This window comes from Anolis carolinensis, chromosome 4 (assembly GCF_035594765.1).
Source record: "Anolis carolinensis isolate JA03-04 chromosome 4, rAnoCar3.1.pri, whole genome shotgun sequence".
Taxonomy (NCBI): domain Eukaryota; kingdom Metazoa; phylum Chordata; class Lepidosauria; order Squamata; family Dactyloidae; genus Anolis; species Anolis carolinensis.
The window spans coordinates 239,455,417-239,482,166 of record NC_085844.1 but is presented as its reverse complement, the minus strand read 5'-3'; the positions used below and the strand labels follow the sequence as shown (position 1 = coordinate 239,482,166).

At 39.7% G+C, this 26,750-nt stretch overlaps 1 protein-coding gene across 5 annotated transcripts in view; it reads right to left on the bottom strand.

The window, feature by feature from the left end:
* The window catches only part of cdh4 (cadherin 4), a 945,608-nt gene that overhangs the window by 592,227 nt on the left and 326,631 nt on the right, over positions 1–26,750 (bottom strand). The gene's annotated exons all lie outside the window — the stretch shown is intronic.

Genomic DNA, 26,750 nt, shown 5'->3' with positions numbered 1-26,750 from the left:
TAACTTTGTAAGTATATATCTATTTCTAAGGGTGTCATGAACTTGGTGTGGATAAAGGCAAGGTAGCATCCCTGCCCGACTTACCTATCAGCTGATTATGGCAAAACACTTGGGTCCCCTGTTGACTTAACCCAGGTAACCTCTGTGGGAAGCATGTCGAAGAAGTATGTTCCAGGTTTGTTGAGGTCAGACTCTCCCCATTCCTAGGCCATTTAATATTACCATCACCTCATCTAAATGAACCACAGGGAGTGTTTCAGTTCATGGCCTTCACCCCAAAGGGGGATGCCTTGAGTGTGCCTTGGGACCAGGCTGTGGCACAGGCTGGTTAGCAGCCAGCTGCAATAAATCACTCTGACCAAGAGGTCATGAGTTCGAGGCCAGCCCGTGTCAGGATGAGCACCCAACAATTAAAAATAATTAAAATAATTAAAAAAACAACTAATTTTAGATACTAATAACAGCAAGAATGAGGTTTGAGTCCATTCAAAGTTAGACATGATTGCTATGAATTGAATACAAGATAAATCACAAAGAACAACAAAACTATGAACCATGTAAGGATTTAAAAAGATTCAGATCTGATCTCGATTAGCAAAAAGTTTTGGGATTTGTTGGGCACTGTACTTGTTTGGGTTGGATTTTGTTTTGCTTGGTTTAAATAGTCAGGATGTAGCTCCTGGGCTGTTATTTCTCATGATCATCCTGCAGCAGCTGTGACTGAACTCAGGATAATGGTTGTTTATTTTTCCTTGTTCCCAGAGTTATGGAGACAGGCAGGGGTTAATTTGCTCCATCCATTTCCACTGTCTCGGTTTCCTCTGTACAGTCTGATGCCCTCATTGAGGACATGTTTCATGGAGGGAGGCTTCCCATACCACAGTTCAAGGAGGGCAGAGAAGATGGATAAAGCCCCAGTATATTTACAACATAACTGGCACAGGGATGGGAACAAGTGTCTGGAGACATGCAATCAAGAAACAGAATAGCTCTACATTTACTGGAAGTATTGGCCTTCTGAAAGAGACATCAATACACATGGTTAGCTTTTCCCAACAGCTCTTTTTTAAAAGTAAAGAAATAGGACATCTTTCATGCCTAAAGAACAATTGTTTTGCCTTTTCCCATTTATTTTCTCCCATTTTTCTTGATGGAAGGGGGAATTTAATCAAATATTTTAGCTAATTTCCCATTTCTGACACAATGGTAACCCCAATCTATCAATAACCATAGAAGACCTAGAGCCCAAGTAACTGAGGAAATAATTTCTTTCTAAAGCATCCTGGCGAACATTTAGGTTCTTCTCCAAGTACCATAAACAGGGAAAGTAAATTATGGATTTACAAAGGACAGGGTTTTTTTTTTGTGATAGTCCCAACCTTGGGATCCCTTCCCAAGGAAAGCAGGATTGGCATCAATCTTTAGTTTTCTTTGACACAAAATTAAAGTGCTCCACTTTGCTGATACACTTAATTTTAATAAAACGAAAACAAAAATGTGTGTTATTTTGAATCAGTTTTTTAGCTTTTTTATTCTTGTGTTGGTTGATGACTTTAATGCCTCCTATTATACATGGAGTACTTGTTCCTTTACAATTTTGTATTTCATCGCCCTCTGCAATGAACAACAGCTTATTTTAATGAATAAATTGACTATACCATCACATGTATTGGTCATCATCATTGCTTCAAGACCATGACATTGATACCTGAAACCTGGTTTGTAATAGATGTTGTTGTCATCATTGTCATGTGTCTTCAAATCATTTCTGGCTAATGGTGAACCAGAGGGGAGCCTATCATGGGATTTTCTTAGTGGCAATTGTTTGGGCAAAGCGATGGTGGTTCACTGCCATCCTCCAATGCTGTGAGAAGATTGCAAACTATGGCTGAGTGAGGACTTGAACCTTGTTCTCCCAGAGTCCTATTCCAACGCTCAAATCACTACAGCTGCACTGGCATACATACTAAGGGGAACAAGCAGTGTGCCTCATGCAGTTATTTTGCTTTAAAAAGAGAACAATTACTGTAATTCTAATTAATGAAAGTGACCCAATGGTCCCACATCCACTGCCATATAATCCAGTTTCAGATCCCAGATTATATGCTTTAAACTGGATTATATGGCAGTATAGACACATATAGTCCAGTTCAAATCAGATGATCTAGGATCAGAAACTGGATGCACCATTTTGGCACTGAAGCACCATTTTGAGTCATTAAGTGACACCAAGTCAATAGGCTCACAGGTGGAAAACATCAGTCCTATTTAGGAGAAAGTAGATGCAACAGATGATACCAGAACATGAGCACCTGGAAAATATGAGTACAGTATTAAATATATGGCAAGGCAATAAAAGGGCAAAAGTTATTAATAAGGAAAAACACACTAAACTATCATTTTAAGCAGAAAAACCTTAGAATTATGTTCAGAGTTTAAGAATATCCAAAAATAAGAAAGAAAATGTAATAAACAAAATAATTTGGGCACATATGTGCACAGCACGATTAACAATAAATGCAATACTATAATACTTATTCTAAAATCATAATGCTCTTATCAGATCTGCTCAAATTACAGCTTTCTTCAATTCTCTGTGCGACATCTGCATTCATACTCATTTTTTATCAGGTCACATAACGGATTTCTCATATCATAACACTCATATGGTCACCTTGAGCCAATTGTAGTTTTGCATTTGAAGCTAACTCATAGGGTTATTCTTCCAATACAAATTGGATGGGGATGAGGGAAATAATGTGCATTTTCCTATTTTTATGCATTGGGTTAAAGCACTGAGCTGCTGAACTTGCAGACCGAAAGGTCCCAGGTTCAAATCCTGGGAGCTTAGTGAGCGCTCGCAGTTGCTCCAGCTTCTGACAATCTAGCAGTTCGAAAACATGCCAATGTGAGTAGATCAATAGGTACCGCTCCGGTGGGAAGGTAACAGCACTCAATGCAGTCATGCCGGCTACATGACCTTGGAGGTGTCTACAGACTATGCCGGCTCTTCGGCTTAGAAATTGAGATGAGCACCAACCCCCAGAGTCAGACATGACTGGACATAATGTCAGGGGAAACCTTTACCTTTTTTATGTCACACTGAACTCAATTCAACCTCTGAGTAGATATGTGTATTAAAACTCATCAGAACTCCTGATTGCTGAGACAATGTAGGCTCTACAGGCATTTCTCAAGTTGCTATCATCTGACAGGAGTGAAATAACAGAAAGTGAGAGGAACCCTTAGGAAAGAAAATTCTCTCCTGTAGGAGTTATCATGGGAAAAAGGTGTTGCCACTGAAGCGCTCTCACCAATCCACGACAACCCAAACTTTTCAAACATCAATTGCCACAGGGATAGAAGGTGATCTTCTGAACAGAGGCACAGACAGCAAAACAAACACCACAGGGGTGTTAGCCTTTCCCTATGCTATCTAAAGCTTAATTTATTTTTGTTGGCAGGAGTTACACTTAAAATATATATCTGTTCCGACTTGAAGTTCAACTTAACCCACAGAAGCTATCTTGTTTGTAACCCAGGGACTGCCTATTTTTTGTGTACTAAAAGGAAGAATTTCTGCAATGTGTATATCTGCCTTTTGTATGTGTAAACCACCCTGAGTCCCTTTGGGGAGAGAGGGTGGGTTAGAAATAAAACTGTTTTATAATTATACTTATTATTGTTATTGTTGTGTCCTCAAATAATATGTTTGAATTACAGTGTTCCCTCACTACTTTGTGGTTCACTTTTCGCTCCCTCACTGTTTCGTGGTTTTTTCCTATGAGAGGGAGGTGCATGCGCAGAAGGGAAACTGGCAGGCGCTGGAGTGGGGGGTGCCAAGAAAAAGTGCAGGAAGAAGGCTTGCAAAGGGGAGAAAGGCCACCTAACTACTAATATAATGTGTAAATATTGAAATAAATATAGTGCCCCTACTTCGCAGATTTTCATTTATTGCAGGTGGTCCTGGAACGTATCCCCCATGATAAGTGAGGGAACACTTTACATAATCTTTTCTTAGGCAAGGAATACTCAGAGTTGCTTCTGTATGTTCCCTCAATCAGGATTCCAAAGACTATAGAAATCCCTTCCTCACCCCTTTTAAATACAGTAGAGTCTCACTTATCCAATGTTCTGGATTATCCAATGCATTTTTGTAGTCAATGTTTTCAATACATCATGATATTTTGGTGCTAAATTTGTAAATAAAGTAATTACTACATAGCATTACTGCGTATTGAACTACCTTTTCTGTCAAATTTGTTGTATAAAATGATGTTTTGGTGCTTAATTTGTAAAATCATAACCTAATTTGATGTTTAATAGGCTTTTCCTTAATCCCTCCTTATTATCCAACATATTCACTTATCCAACGTTCTGCCAGCCCGTTTATGTTGGATAAGTGAGACTCTACTGTATGTCAATCCCATGCAGTTATGAAAGGTCAGGAGCTTGTGAGAAGAAAACAGTAAAGGAAAGAGGAATCCACAGAACTTCTCAAACTGAGGTTATATGTCTTTGCATTGCAATCAAGGAACCCAAACTCCAGTTTTCTATCTACAAAGGTTTTGAGTGCAAAATTAGCATGCATTTCAGGGGAGAAGTGTCTTTGGGCAACCCTTTCATGAAAAGCCACTTGATTTGCATGAAGACCAAAGAATCTGTAGCAGGAAACACATTACCCTTGCCTTGTTAAGAGAGGGGGCAGCTGGATGAACATCAAGGAGAAGGGTGAAAAAGACCAGCAAGGAAGGAAAAGAGTTTGCATAAGACAAAAAAGAACAGAGATAAAGGGAAATGGCACAGGGCTGGGTGAATGAAGTGATTTTGAAACCAGGGAAAGCCAGTCCCAGCCGAATGCGTACTCAGTTGGAGATTTAATGTTCGGATGTTGCTATAAGTTGGAAATGACTTGAAGGTACATAACAACAAGTATAATGCATTCAGATTCAAGAATCTCAAGGAAAGCAGCTCAAAAGCAAGTTTACAGATGAACATTAAGAAAAAATAATGACCATAGGTGATTTATACAACTTTAAAGTAGATTATAAAAACATTGATATAATTAAATATTTCCCTTACTTTGGCTCAGTCATTAATCAGAAGAGAGATTGCAGTCAAGCAGAAGCAGACTAGGGCTTGGAAGGGAATCAATGAAGGATCTAGACAAGATCCTGAAAAGTAGAGGTATTACTGAAGGCAACAGTTAGGATTGTCTGTACCACTGTATTTCTAAGGATGATTGTGAAAACTAGACAGTGAAGAAAGTTGAAACAAAGTGGAAAGAAAATCAACTCATCTGAAATGCGATCCTAGAAAAGAGTTCTATAGACACTGTAGACTGCTAAGAGCACAAATAAATGGGCCATCAAGCAAATCCAGCCTTAACTCCCCCTAGAAGCCAGGATCACTAGATTGAGACAGGCATACTTTGGCCACATCTTGAAACAGACATGACTCACTAAAAATAATAATAATCCTTCATAAGGTAGAAAGCAGTAGAAAAAGAGAGAGCACATTACAGTTGGAAAGGCCCAATCAGGAATACACAGCCCTGGCTCTGTGAGGCTTGAGCAGGGTTGTTGATGATTGAATGACTTAGGGGTCTCTCATTCATAGAGTAATCATGTCAAAGTTTACCTTGACAGCAGTTATTATCAAAAATAACAATGAAATAATAAAATAAAACAACCGTGTTCTGCATTTTCAAGATATTTGGTTTGTCTTGTCTGTGAAAGTGACAAACATGGAAAGATTGTGAAGAAGTTTGCAGGGCGTACATAACTTTTCATTCCTGAGAGAGAGAGAGAGAGAGAGAGAGAGAGAGAGAGAGAGAGAGAGAGAGAGAGAGAGAGAGAGAGAGAGAGAGAGATTATATAGGGGGGGGGGTTTGCAGGCACAGAGTGATTCTTATTCACAGTTAGATTTCTAGAAGCTGCTATTTCAAGCATGTGCACAGATTTAAGAGATCTACTTGCATGGGGGCATGGCTGAAAATACAAATTCCAAATCTCAAATTTGGGGGCTAGCAAATTTCTTACCTCTGCAAAGCCCTCCAAAGCACATACAGTTAATGACAAGAGGTTTCTCCAAGGAAACACAATGTAAAACTCCAGTGTTGGTCTGGGTATTCTCATTAATCTGAATCCAAGTCTTTTTCTTCCTTTGAATGCATTAGCTCTGGCAAGCAAGAGCACTTTGCAAGACTCAACATTAAATCACGATTTTCCTTTGAAAAAGGAAGAAAAGAACCATCAATTTTAGCCAAAAAATTGTTTGATCCCCCTTCCTTCATTCCTTCTAACACTTCTCTCCCCCCCTCCCCCCAACAATATTGTGTAAAGAAAGCTTGAAAAATTATGGTAATTCACTGCCCATCCCCTCTTTTTGTGAACTACTTTCAGATCTTATGTATAAATAACTAGGCACTCTTATTAGGACTAACACAGTGAGAAATACATTCACTCTAGCTTGTCTGTGTGAAATGGCAGGAAAATCAGCTTCTATCTCTTCTTTTGATTCTTTTTCCAACACAAGTCCAGTGTGTTTGATCTATTATTCCCTTAATGCCTAGTTTGACATTGGGGCCACCTAGCCATTACAAGAAGAAAAGGACAACTACTCTGATGGAAGAGGGAAAATATTTCTTTTTATGACCAAATACACTCATGCCAGCATAAAAGTCAATTTCTGGTTGCCTGACTGGACAGACATCAATGGCCAGTAGTAATGGCATTCCAACAGCAGCGCAGAAAAGATGTGGTGATAACTGACCCCACAGCTCCCACATACAATATTTTCAACACAGGGATCCTACAAGTCTTTGAATAAATTAATAGAAGAAAGCTTTTTGCTGTATACCTGCAATAAATTTTAACTACCATGCTGTCTACTGAAATGGAAGTCTTTTGCAGAACCCTGAATGGACAAAAGACAAACTTACAAAGCAGAAACTTCCTAATTGGTGCACTTTGTGAGGCATTATAGTGTAATACTGAAAAGTTCTGTTACTCTGCATACATGACAATATGTCTCTCCATCCCTATATATAGCTCTCTCTCCATGCGAAGCAGGTGGACATAGCAATGAACGAAACATGCAGAATAAGCACAGGATGCCTTAAACCTACACCGGTTGATAAACTCTACAAGTTAGCTGGCATTGCCCCCACTGATGTGCAATGGGAGGTTGCTGCTAACTGTGAGAGAAATAAGGTAGAACATTGTGAAAGCCACCCACTGCATGACTATCAGCCTCCTCCCAACAGACTCAAATCAAGGAAAAGCTTCATGAGAACCACCACTCCTCTTGACATTCCTCCAACAGCAGCAAGGGTGTCCCTCTGGGCAGCTAATTGGATGGCCCCCCATGAGAGTCTTCCTCCAGGGGCAAACCAAGAATGGGCAACTTGGAAGTCCCTGAACAGACTCAAAAGCGGAGTGGACAGATCAAAAGACAACCTGGCAAGATGGCACTACCTGGAGGAATCCTCCACCTTGTGTGACTTTGAAGCAGAACAAACAACCCCACATATGTATGCTTACCCACAATGCCCTGCCTCACATACGGAGTTGTTGTTTAAAGCTACGGACAATGTGGTTGCTGTTGCCCGCTTTTGGTCTAAAACTATTTAGCTGCTTGTGATTCCATTATTTTATCACTTTTAAACTTATTTATTATGCAATGCTTATGACACAAAATAAAATAAAGCTCTGTTCCACAATAAATATGGAATTCTGAGGGTTGTTGTTTGACAGTGTTTTGAGCCTGTATTAGTAAATACAGTATTTCAACATGGCTATCATGTCTTCTCTGAACTTTCTCTTCTCCAAGCTAAACATAACCAACTCCCTAAGCTATTCCTCATAGGGCTTGACTTCCAATTACATTTGCATAGTTTTCTTGTAGCTCAATACGGACTACTATTGGTTTGTAGCTTAATAATAATAATAACAACAACGACAACAACAACAGTATTATTATTATAACCCATTTCTATCTCCCTGTCGGAACTTGGGGCGGCTTACATGGGGACAAAGCCCGGAAAACAAGTGTACATAATATTTATTTATTTATTTATTATTACAATACCTATATCCCGCCCTTCTCACCCATAGGGACTCAGGGCGGCTTACAATAAAACACAATATAAAAATATTACAGATATAAGAATAAAACACATAACAATAATATAATTAAAAACAATTAAATCACAGAATAAGAACATCAAAATACATCAATACATCTAGCATCAAGGAACGAAAAATGGAACAAATAAGATTGCAAGGGAAAGGGCTTGAGCAAAATGCAGGATGATAAGACCAGTAATGGGAATATAGTGCTGGAAGCCAGGACAGTAAACAATTCAGACTGGGCAGTGATAAAGTACGAGCTGACCTATGGTTCAAAGGCACATTGAAACATCCATGTCTTCAAATCTTTAGGGAATGTGGACAGGGTGGAGGCTAATTTGATTTCCCTGGGAAAAGAGTTTCAGAGCCAGGGGCCATCACCAAGAAGGCCCTCTCCCTCATCCCCACCAACCATGCTTGTGAGAGAAGGGCCTCCTTGGAAGATCTAAGAGACACGGTCACGAAGATAAGCAGGACCCAAACCATTAAGGGCTTTGTAGGTCATAACCTGCACTTTGAATTGGGACTGGAAATTTATTGGTAGCATTATTTTAAGAGAGCTTCAGTGAAATCGGTTCAAAATGGATTCAAAGAATAAATGTTGAAAATATGTTCATGCCTAGCACTTCATCAGTGTTAGTGTACATGCACATGTTCATGTGAGAAAAACATGAAGAATTTCTGATCTAAATAGACATGATCTCATTTCTTGCCATTATGATATTTCTACTTAATAACACATATATTTGATTAGCTTTCATAGATATTCTATATTTCTCTTTCTCTGGTCCCCCAAAATGTATTCCTTCTTCTATGTTAGTACTCAGAGTACTGATCTAACACACCAGTGTTTAGTAAATGCACAGATAATTTTGAATAATGCAGATAATGCAGCATAGGGATGGAACAGATGGCCTTTGCACCCCCTCTCATCTCAGAAATTTATAATCCTAAATCATCCAAAGACCCTAAAGGGTAAACAGAAGTGAACTAATCATCTAGCTCAGACAGAAAGGGATAACATGTACCGAAAGGGCTGGCTAAACATTAAGTGTGCAGCTGTTTATTTTACAGTTGCCTTTTTTTACCATTTAGAAACATAATGTGATCACATTAGCTGTTTTATTTCACAACTGAGCATACTGGTACTAGCAATTAGATCACAAATAGTTCCTGCATTTGGGATTTTGTCAGCAGGAGGGTGTACATGGGTGGAGGTGGATTGGGAAGACTCTAAAAAAATGTATACAAAATGCATTCCAAATTGGAAAGGAAAAAATGATAAGGGTAGCCATGTTGATCAAAAATGATGCTGTTTATAAAACACAAGTAATATTTTAAGTTGCATTAATAGAACCAATGTTTCCGAAATGAAAAAAGTGCTAGTTTGACCTCACTTAGACTATTATGTTCAGTTTTAGACACCTAAGTTTAAGAAGGATAGAGACAAGATGGAACAGTTTTGGAGAAGGGTAACAGCCATGAAAACAGACTTGTATGATGAACAAAATAAATGTCTAAAAGATGAAGGAGTTGGCCATGTTCAGCTTGGTGAACATGCCCAAGTCATGGCATTCTCCTGCCCATTTCTCCTCCCTCCTCGTGTCATATTTTCCATAAACCATGCTAGGTAGCATTCCATGTAGGAAAATATTCAGCTGTCTTCATAGTTACTAAATCAGGAAATGCTGAATATTAGTACATTATTGCTGCTTTGAGGATTTTTCCTATCTGGTTGATAATTTCTCTAGTTCTCTTCTCGCCTTCTTCACCCTAAACAAATGAGACATATGTTAGTTTGACCATGTGTTTCATCCTCAGTTCTCCTGATCCACTTGATTCCTTCCTTTTTCAATGATTTCTCCTCCACAACCACTCTTTATCTTCTGTATTCCTTTCTCTGTGTCCATCTTCCTATTTATCTCCAAATTGTACTCTTTTTCTCCTTCTTTTTCTAGTTCCCCCAACCCTTCACGTTCTCCTTCTCTCCACTGCCCAATTCTGCCAACATTAGTTTTCTCCCTTATTCCCAACTCTTTGTTTCTCACCCTAATCCTCTTTTTCTTTCTATTACCATTTCAAGGAGATGCACACACAATCTACCTTTTCTCCCTCTCTGCCTTTTTCAGTACTTTCTCTTTTGCACTCCCTAAAAAGAAAACCTTAAAACTGTGTCTGTGATATGTTAGATTCTTAGTATAATGAAGTTGTAACTCCATTTGTACATCAATGCTCAGATCAGATTTTCCTGTTGGATATGACTACAAACCTCTTCATTCCTGCTCAGTGTCCTTATTGACTGGGGCCGAGGGCAGGTACAGTCACACATCTTTAAAGCAAGAGATCCCTTGCTTTAAAGGAACTTGTGCCAAATTTTTATACTTTTACGCTTGGCTTTGGAGTCAGCAGCCAAGTACAAAAATATAAGGGGGCGATTGGCTTTTTTTCAAATCCATTCCCAAAGGATAGGGACAATCTGTTTTAATAAATAAGTTTACTTTTATCCAGCCAAAATCATTAAATTTGTTCGCAATTGGCCAGGATTGAAAGAACAACAAATTCATTCTATTTACAGTAGCTGCTTAGCAAATTGCTTTTTTGAGTTTTGGCACAGGATGGGGAGCTGTTCAGATGGAGGAGCAACCATTTCACTGAACTAGCACAAGCCTTTTCCATGAGCCTAAGAGGAAAGTGAGGAGGGGAAATACATATTTCAGCTACATCTCCCCAAAATCCACCAGGCCCCCAGAGGATTTTGGAAACTATGCTCCCACCAAAACCCCTAACTATCCCATGCTCTACAGTTAGATATCTCATTGGATCTAAGCCTTTGACACTAGGTCTTTAAACACTAACATGGATTGTGGAAGGCTGTGTTAGGACTGAGATGGAGCCAGGCTTAGGAAGTACCATATTACTCAAATATAATGTGCACCTTTTTTTTGGGCTAAATTATGTTGCCAAAATTGGAATACACATTACATTTTCATAATCGGTAAAGCAAATGGGAAATCACTTCAGGAGCACCCAGCTGACATGATTTGAGAAGCAAAGAGGAAGACCAGGGAAGAGAGAAGGCAGGAGATGTCCTGGAAGGAGGAAGGAAGACCATGTAGCAAATGGAGAGAGAGAGGGGGGGGAGGGAGGGGGGGTCTCATAGGTGGGAAAGAAGGTGATGGGTGTGTGCATGAGTGAGCAAGAGAGACAAGACAATAGATGGCTTGAGAGGAGGGAGTAAGGCCATGTGGCAAGTGGGAGATAAAGAGAGAAAAGCTAGGAGATGGCTCGGAGCAGGGGGAGCCCAAGTGGCAATTGGGCTTTTTGGAAGAACTACAGAATCCTGGGATGTGTAGTTTGGTGAGGCATCAGCACCCTTTGGCAGAGAAGACACAAGGCCTTTTAAAACTACAGCATTGAGCTAGGACAGTGAAAGTGGCATCAAGCTGCGTTCATTCTACAGCACACATAGATTCACCCAAGGAAACCGAAGTGGGACAAATAAGGGAGGCTCCTTGAGGGAAGAGTTACCCATTTATCTGGCTTTACTTTCCATTGCTGGAAGCTTTGGTGTTCTAACACTTTTTGTTTTTAAAGGAGAAATCCTAAGCACACAGCAACTTTAGCACATATTTTTTTGGAATAAATTGCAAGGAGTGCACTTTTCGCCACTGTACATACATTAGCAAGAAAATGTTTCCTTTGGTTTCAGGCTTTTGAAAATTGAGACATGCATTTCATTCAATGGCACACTAGATTTGAGTAAATACTGTATGCAATGGTTTAATCCTATAGAAGTTTAGAATTTTGTTAACTCATATAATGATGGAGTACAGATACTAGTTGTTATACTGAGAGTAGAGCCATTAAAATATATGTTACATACCATTTGCTTGGAGGTGTCTACGGACAACGCCGGCTCTTCGGCTTAGAAATGGAGATGAGCACCAACCCCCAGAGTCAGACATGACTGGACTTAACGTCAGGGGAAACCTTTACCTTTTAACCATTTGCTTAGCTTCTATTTATTTAAATGATCTGCTCTAAATATGACTAAGACTGCATCTGCACAACAGAGTTACAGCAGTTCGATACCATTTTGAACTGGTCTGACTCCAGCATATAGAATCCTTGAACATGTAGTTTAGAGAGCTCTCATATGCAGCCCTGAGCTATGATACTCCTTACCTATATACAAATCTCATAACTTCATAGAACCGTAGAGTTGAAAGGGTCATTTCCATTCTCTAATCATACAGGAATATACAGCTAAAGCACTCCTGTGAGATGGCAACCAATAATCTGAGACACCTATAGGCCTCCAGTGAAAAAGAGTACACCAACCATTAAGATGGCTCATTCCATTTTTTAAATTGTGTTCTGCTCACTGTCTGGGATTTTTTTTTGACGGAATCCTTTTCTGCAATATGAACCCACTGGTTTGTGTCCTAAGGCACATCTATATCAGGCAGGTTAGACTAGTGTAAATCTGCCCTTTGAACAGCCCTGGATTAATGCTGAATCCAGAGCCATTATACAGATAGCTTGGGATGCCAGCAGTTATCACCTCCTCCATGTTGCCACAGAGCTTCATGCAAACTTCTTGCCATTATTCTGACATCAGCAAAGGAACCCACGATGGCCAGGAGCTCAGACAATGCTGGCTAGAAGCGGTCACAGGAGCAACATGGGCATAATCCATCCTCTTTTCTTGCACTTATCAGGGCAGGGAAAAAGGTGGTGGTGGGAGTTGATCTGGACAGAGGATAAGTCTGAATCAGAACCAATCTCACTGTATCTACACTACTGTAAAGCCCAGGATACTCTGGAGTTCCCGACAAATTCTGGAATATCCCCCAACTGCTAAAAAAAGAAGAAGTGATACTTGCTGGAAGCTGCTATGCATCATGAAGACTGCCAGTGGTTTATTTATGGTGAGCATAAAATTTGGAGCCAGTGGAAACAAAAACTTGATCCTCAGAGCAGAAAAAAGTTTGTTTCATCTTTTATGTGATATCCTTAAAAGTGATTGTCATGTCACCTCTGAACCTTCTATTCTCCAAGCTAAACGTATTCAGTTTCTTAAGCAGTTCCTCAGTGTTCAGTATTCAGTCTTTTTACCATCTTGGTCGCCCCCTTCTGAGCATATGGCAGCTTCTTAATATTCTTCTTGAATGTTGTATGCAAAGCTGAGCCCAGGATTCCAGATGAGGCCTGACCAATCCAGAACAGAATGGTGTAATTACCTCCCTCAAGCTGGATACCATACTCCTGTTGATTCAGTCCAGAATTGTATTGGATGGGGCCATGTCAATTAATGCACTATAACTTCATAGTGCAGACGTGTTCTAAGCCTAGGTGTGCCCATAGATATGCAGAAAGTTCAGGCTCCATTCCTGCCCTATCTGTTACTATATTGCCTTCGACAACACATGTTACTATATTCTTTCTATCTGTGGGGCGAAGCTGCATAAACCCTTGCATCCTTCTTCTCTTGAGGGCCAGCAGCATTGGACTAGATTTGAAGTAGAATAAGGTATCTGCCTTGAAAATAATAGATTCTTAGGAGCAAGCACACAATGCTGAAATATGCCAATAAAAATGCATTTGCTGTTTCTGCTGACACTTAGCACAATGTTATGAATGAAAGTATTAGCTTTGGCACTGTGACAGCTTGTGATATGCCCCTTTGGATTTAGTACACACACAAGACTGGAGGAAGATGGACGGGGGGAGGATTCTGGAGTTACTAAGAAAGCAGAGGATATATATATATGAAGTCAATGATCTGCTTATAAGAAATGGAGAGCTATTGATGCAAGCTGCAGTCTGGCTGATAAAAAATAGATTTCCCATCCCAGTGCCAATAGTGGTGGGAACTAATTGGCCTGAGCTGCATCCTGCTGACAAGCCTGAATTCATTTTGGGTCTTGGTGGAAGACCCAATCAATCGCGAGCCCAAGCTATCTCTCACCCATACGCAGCTTGCAATTAAGACATGCCACTGGCTTATTCAAAAAAGGGAAATGGATGTAAGATTATCTGAACCAAGTGAAGGATGAGCATGAAACTATTGAAATTACTGTGAGTATGAAACTATGAGGTCTCCAGCAATTTCCCCTGCAACCATTCAATCCTCTCCAGAATAAATGCCCGGAAACCACACAACACTTAAAAAAAAATCCTATTGGACTGCATCTCCCAGTATCCATGCTGTGTAAAGAATTCTGAGAGCTATAGTTAAAAGATTGTTTTTATGCAATGTTCTCTTCCTCCTTCTCATGGTTTTGAATGTTACTGAAAGTATCAACAAGTGGATTAGTAATGGTTTCACCATATTGAGTCCAAAACAACATGTGCATCCCATGTGTGAACACAGATTGTGTATATTCTCTGTGGAATTTAAACAATATATTTATTGTTGGAATCAAGGTCTGTAAGGAATTCCTGCACCATCCAAAACAAATAAAATGTCAAGTTACCTCCCTAACATGCAACAATGTTAGTTTCCAAAACAAATTCCCTTCTGAAACAAGGTAACAGCTGCCATTGTAAATCTGCTTTAGTACTGCTTGTTTTGGCATCTTGTATCTTTCCCTTTGCTGCCACTCTATATTTAGTCCAAAAGCTTGTTCTGACCAGAAATTGGGTACAGAGTGGATCTGGTGCTCATATAATTTGTTCACAGGAACAGGAATTCACTTCATGTTGAACTTTTGGGGAGCAGCCTTCAACAATTTCTAGGGACCTATGTTGATATTTTGAATAAGCAAAGAGGCACTTGTCTGAATATACAGTAAGAGCTCTGTATCCACAGGGATACATTCCTGGCCAGACCATGCTTCTGTGAAATCGTGGATACAAACAAATATCATTATATGACCTCACTTCTGGTCCCAGTGTAAGAAAGTATAAGTTCTTTCTCAAATGTTAAAGAAGTATCACCCAGCAGTTTCATGTTCAACACCTTGTACTTGGTGTGTTAGGGTAGCTTAAGGCTCTGGGAGAACATGTAGTTCTGCCACTTCTCACAGGCACAACATCCTTGCACATGTGATGAAGGAGAAGTAGCCTTGCCTTTGCTCTGGAAGGGGTGGGGGGGCAGGCTGCAAGAATTTCTCTGGATGGGAAACAGCAACCAAAGGCACCTCCTTTCGCACCTCAGGTTAGCTTCACCTAGCTGAACACACCAGACTGTACCCAGGTTGAAGTTTTTGTAGTTTATTAGGAAATAGAAAATAAATAGTTCTTAAAAAGCAAAAGTAAAGATCCCAAAGATTGTTGCAAAACCAAGGCTATAAAAATAATCCAAGAAAACATAAGGCATAAAACAAGGTTCCATGAATGCTTGACAAAGTCCCATAACTTGAATACACAAGGCTACAAGGAAAACCAAGAAAGCAAGAGCTAGCTTCTATACACCAAAATGAGATGTTGCTTTTGACAAAGATTTCCCTCTCAGCACACCCTTTAATATTCTCTGTACAGCATGAATGCATTTCTTTGGCCTCTGACCTCTTTCTCTTTCTTGTTTGCTATTCTAATCCAAACGGCCAGCTCAATCCAGAGAAGATTCTGTTTTGTCAAGGCCAGAGAGCTCATTAACAGCAGGCTCTGTCCACACATTATCTAACCGGGAGCTGTCCTCCCTTTGCACCTGGCTAGCTCTGGTATCATCTTCAGTATCAACAATCCCATTCCCTGCTGTGGGAATGCCTCCCTGCTCCTCATTTCTCACAGCAGGGACACTCTGAACCTGAATCCCATAATTCCCATCAGAGTCATCTTGAACCTGAATCCCATCATTTTGAAAATCAGGAAGCTGAATCTCACAATCCCCATCAGAGACACTCTGAGACTCCAGCTGAGTCACAACATCTCCATGGCCAATCAGTAGGCAAGAAAGCAGACTGGAATGGATCCTAGCATCCCTAATGCACTTGAAGACAAGGAACAGCCACTATTCATTTTCTAGTCTGTGCCAATGGTCCATTTAAATACTTATTTAAGTGTTTTTAACCACTTGAAGTCTTTTTCATAATTCTCAGATGGAAACCAAGCTTGGAGAGTTTATAGGCAAAATCCTTGGTTAATTTTCCCACTCTTAATTGGTTTGGTTTTCCTTGGTATTCACATGGATGAGTCAAGGAATTTTGTGTATGTTTCACAGAAAATCTGGTGATGACTCCAATCTTTCAGTTCCTACAAACCACAGGTAGTTCTATTTTCTTTTCCAAATCCAAAACCCTGTTATACTCCAATCTCTGTCACTATCTGCTCAAAGCTCTGTCTGTGTCAACTTCAAATTATGATAGTGCCAGATGAAACCCTGTCTCAATCTCAGAAACATATGTTTGCTTTATGTGATATATATATAATATATATATATATATAATATTTATGAATATTCTTTCCATCTATAGGTTCAGCTAATGCATCTAGTCAACACCTCAAGAAGGAAAGGAATGTTTTTGTTACATTAACAACTAATGCTGTGAATGATGCTCTTTGAGGGAAGCGTGGAATGGCTGGGCATCCATGGAAATCCTCTAGATTAATTCAAAGCAGCTATAAGTTCAAGGCTGTAAATATGATGCATTAAAACAACAATTCTATTCCAGGGAAGAGGAGTTAATTCCTACAACACACACACACACACACACACACACACACGTTAGGGGACCTAGGAGCATAATCATATATTTGGAGATTTGCCTAATCTGCATAAATCATTCAAATTCTATCCATTAGGAAAGTGGCCCAAACCACATTCAGATCCATTAACAACTGCAGGAGAAAATTCTGAATACTATTTATTGATGTTTTATTGTTCTTTAGACATTGACAAATTGAGAGCAATATGATCTTTGCTCACTCAATTAGCTGCTTAGGCAGAGAAAGCAGGTGCAGCTTGAACCAGGCAGAACCAGGCAGAAGCTTAGCATCACCCTTTTGCAATCTGATGAAGGTTGAATTGGTTTCCTCCTTTTATTCTCCTCCTCTGTTTATTTGTATGCTACTCTTCTACAAGATTTGTATGCCACTTTTCTAAATTGCCTTTCAACATATTAGATGAGCAGCAGGTAACATTTACAATAGAAGAATAAGAAACATAGTGTCAATAATTCAAAAACATAATAAATACACCCAAGAAAACAATACAAATAAACTGTCCTATTTTAGCAGCTTAAAAACAAGAGAAATAAAGCAACATTGGAGAACATGTGACAGTTCAGATGATGTTGCATTGCAACTCCCTGGCCATAGCTTTTGGAAGCTATAGTCTAGAAACATCTGGAGGGATGCACACTTCAAGTCCTGGAAGAAAACCTGCCACATAAACAATCATGCCCTATCATAATGGGGCAAATGCATCTCCAAGAAATATGGAGATACAAACATGATTGATGAGGTTCCACTATGTAGATAGGAGGGTAAGGACTGTTGGCCAGCCTTAAAGTATTTGCACTAACTGAAGCATGGAGAAACTCACTGATTAGAAATAGGCGGAGTATAAATAGAGTAAGTAAATAAATAAATTACATGTATTTTCTAAAATAAGAAAAATGACTGTGGGTGATGGTTTTAGACTTTGTGGGGAGAAAGCAGTGCATGTTTTTTTTGACACCCAACTCCTCCTGCGCTTCGAGACTGGAGCAACGACAATACCAGACAATTTCACCTTATGTCTGGAGGCCCTGTCGAACTGGCTACGTGCTAGTAGACTGAAGGTGAACCCGGCGAAGACTGAGATTCTTTGGCATGACCGCTTGACTGGTCTGACCCATTTGCTACCCACCTTCGATGGTGCTGCCCTTTCTCCTTCACCTACTGTTAAGAGCCTGGGTGTCGTTTTGGATTCGCAGCTGACAATGGAAGCTCAGGTCGCTGCTGCTAGCAAACAGGCCTTTTTCCATCTACGACAAGCGAGGCAATTGGCACCCTATCTATCTGATGAGGCTCTGGCAATGGTCATCCATGCCACGGTCATGTCTAGGCTGGACTATTGTAACGCCCTGTATGTTGGCCTGCCAATGTCCACGACCTGAAAGTTCTGTATTGTTCAGAATGCGGCAGCCAGGCTACTCACAAGAACACCCATGAAATGCCATATAACACCAGTGTTGCAGCATTTGCATTGGTTTCCAACTGATTACCGTGGTCTATATAAGATGCTAGTTCTGACCTTTAAAATTCTTTATGGCCAGGGCCCATCGTACCTTAGGGACCGTCTCTCCTTCTCCCATCATCGGAGATTGCAACGACCATCCCAACGCGACTTACTTTATGTACGGGGTCCTAGAGAAGTGCACTTGGAAAGGACCAGACGCAGAGCTTTTTCTATTTCTGCCCCTGCCTTATGGAATGCCTTGCCGCCCTATATGAGAGCCATGCGTGAGTTAGGGCCTTTTACCCTAGCACTCAAGACCTGGCTCTTTACTAGAGCTTTTGATCTATGTTAATTTTATCAATATTTGTATGTATGTTTTTATCCTTTACAATTTTATCTTGTAAATCGCCTAGAGCATCTTGGATGGAGGGCGATTAATAAGTAATTAAATGATGATGATGATGTGATGATGATGGTGATGATGATGATGATGAACAAATGGGAAATGAATTGATACTTAAGTTTACATATAGAATTACAGCTGGTGTGGGTGACATAAATTTCTAGATTCCAACTGCCAACCTTCCTCAGTGTTGGCTCTTCTAGCTAAGGCTGATGGAGCTTGTAGTCTAGCACCATCCAGAAATTTGCATGATTCCAACCCCTGGTCTTTAGAAACAAAGGCTGGTATCCTTGGGATAAACAGAGCAGTCAGAATATATAGACAGACGGATAGATAGATAGATAGATAGTCACTCTTCCATTTATCAGGGTAAAAGGAGCATGATCATACAGCACACAATTCAAATCGAGTTTGTAAAAATTGAGAACAATTTTCTCATGTATGATTATATCCCTAAAAATAATGATTTCAACACATTCTGGATTATTCAATACTTCTACCATAGATCATGCCCATACTTTGAGAAATGGCTTACATCCACCTGGCACTCAAAATGCAGAAAATCAGCATCATAATATTTTAGAGTTAAATCATGCACACACAAAGTGCCAAATGATGGTGGCAGATGGGGAACCATACATTGCTAAGTGCCACCTAAGCAATTTAACATATGCAAAACCTGGAATTCATACCCCACTACTTAACAAGCAACCAAGATTGGTACTGATATGAGGAAGACAAAATTGCAAGAAAAGCGGCAAAAATCAAGCAGTTCCAAAAGGAAAAATAAACCAATAAATAGGATTTCATGAGATGGTTATTAATGTATCAAGAAATTTCAAAGGAAATCCATGGACAACAATATATACAAACCGACCTTGTAGCATCTTAGAGACTACAAGATAAAAAAAGCCAGGAGCCTAAGCTGTCATAGAACTGTTATTTTGAGATTCAAGACAGAATGCCAAGACTGAAGCATTCTGCAACATGTGTTTGTGACTATAATTAAAATGAATTGTTCACCTGATCACCTGCCCACAGGTTTTGCCTTTCTATTGCCATTCACACATAACCTGTGCCCATTCATAGCTATAACAGTCTGTTACTAGGCACTTCACTTCATGCATCTGTTGAAGTAAACCTAAGACTACCAACATCTTTCTCTGTCTCAAACATGCTACAACATCTTTTTACATATTCATCCACATCTCCAAACTCTACCCCAGGCACATCTGAATGGAGATTGATTGACAGAGTGATTCCTGAATCCATATTATCAACAGAATCTTCTCAATGCTCAATAACCCAGGTTCCACAAATGATGTGAAAATAAATAAATCATCTCCACCTTCTAACAGCTCTTGGCTTCCTCTTGGGTTTAGACAACTAGAAAACTGCCAAGCACTGTTAGGAAGTAGGCAAGATAGTTGTTGGGTCATAATGTGGACAGAAGATTGAGAGGATGCACTATATAGGGAAACACTGTGTGTATTTGTGTCCTTTCAAGTTGTTTCCAATTTGACTCCAAGACAAAGCTATTGTGGGGTTTTCTTGGCAAGATTTATTCAGAGGGGTTTGTCACTCCCTTCCTGAGGCTGGGAGAGTGTGACTTGGCCAAGGTCACTCAGTGGAGTCTCCGTGGTTGAGTGAGGATTTGAACCCTGATCTTCCAGAGTGCTAGTGCAACACTCAAACTACTGTACCATGCTGCCTCCCAAAAACTGGAGTCTATGGTGCTCAAAAATAATTTCTTGCTATGTCTATCTGAAGGCTATTCATCAGATAGAACCTTGGATATCAAGTCTGATATGAATCACAATTACTGTTGTGTAACAGCAGTAATAAGAGATACAAAATCAGTATTTTCCATCACTGATTCCATTGTTCATTTATACCTTTTGAATAAGCATAACATTCTTATAATCTGCATTAAATGTGCATACTGTTTGAATGTGCAAGCTTGGGTCCCTTAACCACAATTGATGCATGTTAACTGGTCCTAGGAAAGCTCCCCTCCTTGAGAACATAACTGACTAGCAGTATCAGATTAAGCATTATTAGCATTATTTGCCAAACAGTGGTATCCTGAAAACATTCCAGTGTATATTTCCAAACTCCCAGCAACCAGATGGTACTGGGCAAAGTGCCAGAAATCATCCAGTGTTCCATCAGTGGATCATAAAAGGCTCAACATTTGCTCTTCCAGGTGCTTTAGAATTCCTAACAGCTGGTAAACTGGCTGGGATTTCTGGGAGTTGAAGTCCAAAACAACTGAAAGACCAAGGTTGTGAACCTCTGATATAGGGAACTGCCTTATAGAATATCAGTCAGAGTATTTTCAACTGGAAATACTGGGAATCGAACAATGCAAAGTAGGTTAGTCTCATCCATTTCCAAAACCCATCATCTGCCCAAGTTAGGGTCAGTAACTTGGATTAGTGAGAAATGGGGCCCATTCCACACAAATTTAGTGCTATTACTTCAACTTTAACTGTCATGTTTTTAACCTATAGAATCATGGGATTAGCAGTTTAGGGAGGGATAGTTTTAGTTCTCAGCCAATGCACTGGAATGCCTAATCAAACTACAAACGTCAGGATTCCATAGAATGTGACCATGGTAGTCAAAGTGAAACAATAGTGCTCTAATTGTATAAGTGAGTCCCAGCATAAGTATTCAAGCAAACAGTATTATGCTATTATACAGAGATCCTGTGAAGATAAAAAAAGGATGATTCATAAGAGTCACCCAGAAATCTTTGAGAACATGATCCAAACATGACAAACAAGCAAACCAAATATGTTATGCCAATTCCACTTTCTATTTAATAAGTAAATAAAGCACACATTCTATCTTTAAGTAAGAATGTGGAGACATGATTTTTCTTAATTAAAGTGTAGCAATCCTTAATTAAGAAACATAAATCTCAGTGAGGTTCCTTCCTCTATAAAATGTGTTGAAGCTGCTGGAATTGTCTGGTTGTGGAATGATTTTTTTCCCAGTGGAAATAATAACTTGCATGTAGATTATGGCCAAACCTAGTAATATTTACTGATAACATAATTGGTTTCTAGGTTGGCTGTCTACACATTGCTTTAGGGGAGGGTGTAAAAGCAAAGGGTCCACAGCTTCATAGCAAAGGACATAGTCTGTGTGGTTCCTTCAATAATATCTCCAGTTGCAAGGCCTCATGTTGTGTTTTCAGAATCTTAGACTACTACTGGCAGGAACTGTCCAGTGTGGCAAGCTGTGTCATTACCATTTCTCAGTAACTCTTTGACTCTCTGTTTTCAGTGTTTTGATTTATCCTCTGGTCCCAATTACTGTTTGGTTTAGACTTTAGTTCTTAGCACCTGACTTGGTCCTGAATGATGCCATGGTTTGTTCTGATATGCTAACAAGTGACTGCAGATGGATCCAGGGTAGATGGAACAACAATTTGACTCATTACAAGGAAGCTTCATAAACTGGCATTACCATCCTATCTTATTTTGTTTCTCTGGGTTTCATTGAAGTATTTCATTGAGATGGTTTCCTTTTTAAAAAACCAATTCCTGTTTATCATTCATGTAAACATACCCAACAATACAGAGGAATGAATGTAAATCTAGATACCTTTTTGATCACAGCAGGACTCTGACAATTGAGTTATAACTAAATTAGACTTAAAACAAATTTTGGAAACAAATGTAGAGGTCCTTCAGTACCATCAACAACCTGACCATCAGAATATCTTCATGTTCAACATTACCTTAGAGTGTGGTGGAGTCTCTTTCTTCAGAGGTTTTAAAGCAGGAACTAGATGACCATCTGTTGAGAGTGTATTCCTGCAACCCAGGCAGTGGAACTCGATGGTTTTTGTCATCTCTTCTGAATCCATCTACACCAGTGGTTCTCAACCTATGGGTCCCCAGATGTTTTGGCCTTCAACTCCCAGAAATCCTAACAGCTGGAAAACTGGATGGGATTTCTGGGAGTTGTACGTCAAAACACCTGGGGACCCACAGGTTGAGAACCACTGATCTACACTGTATAATTGATGCAGTTTGGCACCACTTTAACTACTTTTGCTGAGTGCTATGGAATCCGAGACACCAGGGCTGTTTGACAGAAAAAGCCCCTGAAAAATGAAAACTCCTATGATTCAATTAGAGTGTGTGATCCCATTAAAATGGTGTGAAACTGCATTAATTCTATAGTAGTTTCACCCTATGATTCTATTTTTCTTTCCTGGTCATTGGTTTTATTGGTTAAAAATTTACATGTTCAGTCTTCCAAGCTATAACTGAAGTTATTGAGTGCTGAAGGAAATGTACTGAAAGAATACATCCAATGTTAGATTCATTCTAAATCCATAGGTTAGTTTTGCAAAGAGTTTTAGTAAAGGAAAACATTTCATTTTGATGGGCTGGCTGCACAATTGGATCAAAGACAAATCTTATCAGCTGAAGATGAAAATGTCCATCCCAGGAAACAAAACTAATTTGCGGTTGTATCTTTTGGGAACTTACATGATGGCTCATGTGGACACAATGTTTTTACAAGTATGTAACCATCAGGATCAGTCCTAAAATGCGCCAGTGGGAGCAAAACAAAATACAACATAAATAGGCATTCTTGTTGACACGAGGGATTTTTTCTTTGTCAGTTCCCTCCCACCTCTTCCTGGCATTTTTACATTCCAGCTGAGTTAGACATTGTGTAAGTACAGCATCTTTCTACTGATATTTTGTATTATGAAAACAGCAGGAGGTTAAAAGTACAGGACAACAAAATTTGGTAAATTAAGATAACAAATGCTTTGATTAAGCTTTACTGAATGTCAAAAATGCTTATTTTTATTGGTGCAGAGATATGTATGTATGTATCCTTCAATAAATTATTTTAACCAATCTGGATCTTCATTTCTCATCATTAAAGATTTCTAAATGATTTACAATAGACACTTCAGGAGTTACTGACTTTATCATTGAAAAGAAAAATCGGTATATTATACAGTAACGAGAAGACTCATATGCAGTAGTGGTTTATGACATATGATAAAAATGACTTGGCTCTGCTAATGACACCAACCAACCAAAGACATATTTTATGTGGCTCATTTAATTCATTGGGGATTTCTAACTTGAAATCTATTACTAGGTCCAACTAAAGTATGCCCATTGGGCCAACTGTTCAATACTGAGTCACTACTTATGGTAACTCTTTAATTCAAAGGGTCTGCTTTAGTTTGTATGGTCCAAAGAACGGCACGTCAATATAGGGTTATAGCTTTGATAATGCTATATGATTTTTGCCATTATTACTTAGCAAATGCTTAGGAAAACTATTATTGCAAGCAAAAATACATACATGTTTCCAACTGTGGACCACTCCTCACTGAATGCATACATGGCTTCAGTAGTGACTCATGGCCTATCTCAGGCTGCCATTTGTGGTTGAGACTCAGTCCATGCTTAGACTGAGTATCAGGAAACAGAATCAGTTTGTAAAATCCCATGAATCCCTCAGCTGTCCTTCATATTTTTGTTATTGCCTAATTGATCTGTTTAGGCAACCATACAGTTTTGTATTTTCCATTTCTCCCCCACCCCAAACCTCAATCCCAATTTCCTCCCTTCTCCAAACCTTAGATTCCCCCCATCAAAAAGTTCCTAATTCCCCACAATAAGCCCAACCTACAGCAGGGATTGGGGGCCTACATCTTTCAGATATTTTTAAACTGATACTGCTGTTACTACTTACTTTTTGGTGTGCTGACTATGGACTTTGGGAGGTGTGGTCTAATAACTGAGGGAGGCAAAATGTTTCCTATCTACATGGAATAGGAATAATTTATGTTATGAAAGTGTTAGGAAAGATATAGAGATAAAGCTTAGTTGACGTTTCTTTTATGGTACTATCATCTTCAGAGATAAAAAAACAACACCCATAAATGTTAACCAACAAACAAGCCTATGCTGAGAAATACAAAATAAATGTATATACAGTGGAGTCTCACTTATCCAAGCTAAACGGGCCGGCAGAGGCTTGGATAAGCGAATATCTTGGATAATAAGGAGGGATTAAGGAAAAGCCTATTAAACATCAAATTAGGTTATGATTTTACAAATTAAGCACCAAAACATCATGTTATACAACAAATTTGATAGAAAAAGTAGTTCAATACGCAGTAATGTTATGTTGTAATTACTGTATTTATGAATTTAGCACCAAAATATCATGATATATTGAAAACATTGACTATAAAAATGGCTTGGATAATCCAGAAGCTTGGATAAGCGAGGCTTGGATAAGTGAGACTCTACTGTACATTAACATAGAGATGAATTTTGAAGAACAGTGCAGTAGCAGAATGCTACTTTTTTCGTGTCAGGAGCGACTTGAGGAACTGCAAGTTGCTTCTGGCATGAGAGAATTGGCCGTCTGCAAGGATGTTGCCCAGAGGACGCCCGGATGTTTTGATGTGTTTACCATCTTTGTGGGAGGCTTCTCTCATGTCCCCACATGGAATTGGAACTGAGGCTCATCTGCAATCTCCCTGGGTTGGATTCAAACCGGCAACCTTCAGGTCCGCAACCCAACCATCAAGTCATCAGTCCTGCCGGCACATGGGTTTAACCCACTGTGCCACCGGGGGCTCCAAGAATGCTACTGGAATTCTATGTCAATAAATTCACTAATTTGTACAATATGCATATAAAAGTCTCTGGATCTGGAAGATTCACATACAGTGACCAAATAAAACGGTTTGGACATATACTAGCCTCATAACTATGTTCCCATATACCATTTTCTGAGAAGTTTGTGTGATTTCTTCAGAGTTTGAGTTTGATTGGTTGGGATGAGAGAGAGCACATATTTTTGTGATTTCACTGAAATTTGGATTTTTTTTGTCCTTTGAGGTTGACACAGCTCCTTTTTATGGTTACCAATGTCCACTCATTCTTACTTCAGTTTTTGTTCAATACAGCCTTTGAAACTACAACAAACCTTGGTCCTTCCAGAGGTTTCCTCTGACAAATTATGCTAATATATACAATGGTCAAGAACAATGTGACCTAGCTGTAGGCCAGCTTCCCCCAACCAATTGTAGGCCAGCTTTTTCAGTTCCAGATATTTTTCTCTACAAGTTCTGTCAAATATATATGTAGGTTTCTAACTTTGATCCACTTCTCTTGGATGTGAGGATAGCATCAATAGTGGTCCCAGCTACACAGGCACATAATGTAGCATTGGAAATAGATTAGCCTGGGGCATTCAAATGACATTCCAGGCTAATCCATTTCAACATGGAACAAACTTCATTATCCAGGTTTATTCCAGGTTTAAAAAATAGCTGTAAAGGTCCAGATCTTACTAGAAATCCATACTTTTGCAGGTATGGAGGCAGTGCTGACTGCGTCTTTGAATGGCCATTCGGGCAACTTGGGTAGGAGAGATAGCAGCTTTTCCACCCTGTCCTCCTCCCTCCTGTTTAGCCCTTAAAATAGAGGGAAAATAGCCTCATCACACTAGAGCATGGATCCACTTAAAATTCGATTTCTGCCTCCTGCAGAATTCTGTGATTTGTAGTTTAGTGAGGCCCAGGACCTGCCTGGCTGATCAGTTTAAACTCTCCTCCTTAAACTACAAGCCCCAGAATTCTGCAGGAAGCAGAAATTGGATTTAAAGTGGATCCATGTTCTCATGTGATGAGGTCCAAAGCTTCTAGCCACAAGGCTTGCCTTACCTCCTGGGTACTGGAAGATTAATCTAAAGAACATTGGAGAGAGAATTCTTCCCATATCTCTGCATTTTCAAGTCCCAGGAAGGTAAAGCAAGCCTCCTGACACCTGTACGGAGGCTGTGTCTCTATTTTTGATGGCTAAACAAGGAGAAGGGAGGGGGAGAGAGACGATTCCCATGCCCACCTGTGGTCATCGTAAATCAGCAGGGATGGGTATATGGCCACCCCCCAATCCAAAAAAGGTAGGGGTTTGGTCCCCTGTGTGATCAAGAAATCCATGCAGAATGTGGGTGGTTCTGAGTAAGGAGGTGCCTCAGTCTGACATTTTGGGTTCACGCTCATGCCCTGTTTGGATCACATTGGCCAGACTGGCAGAAA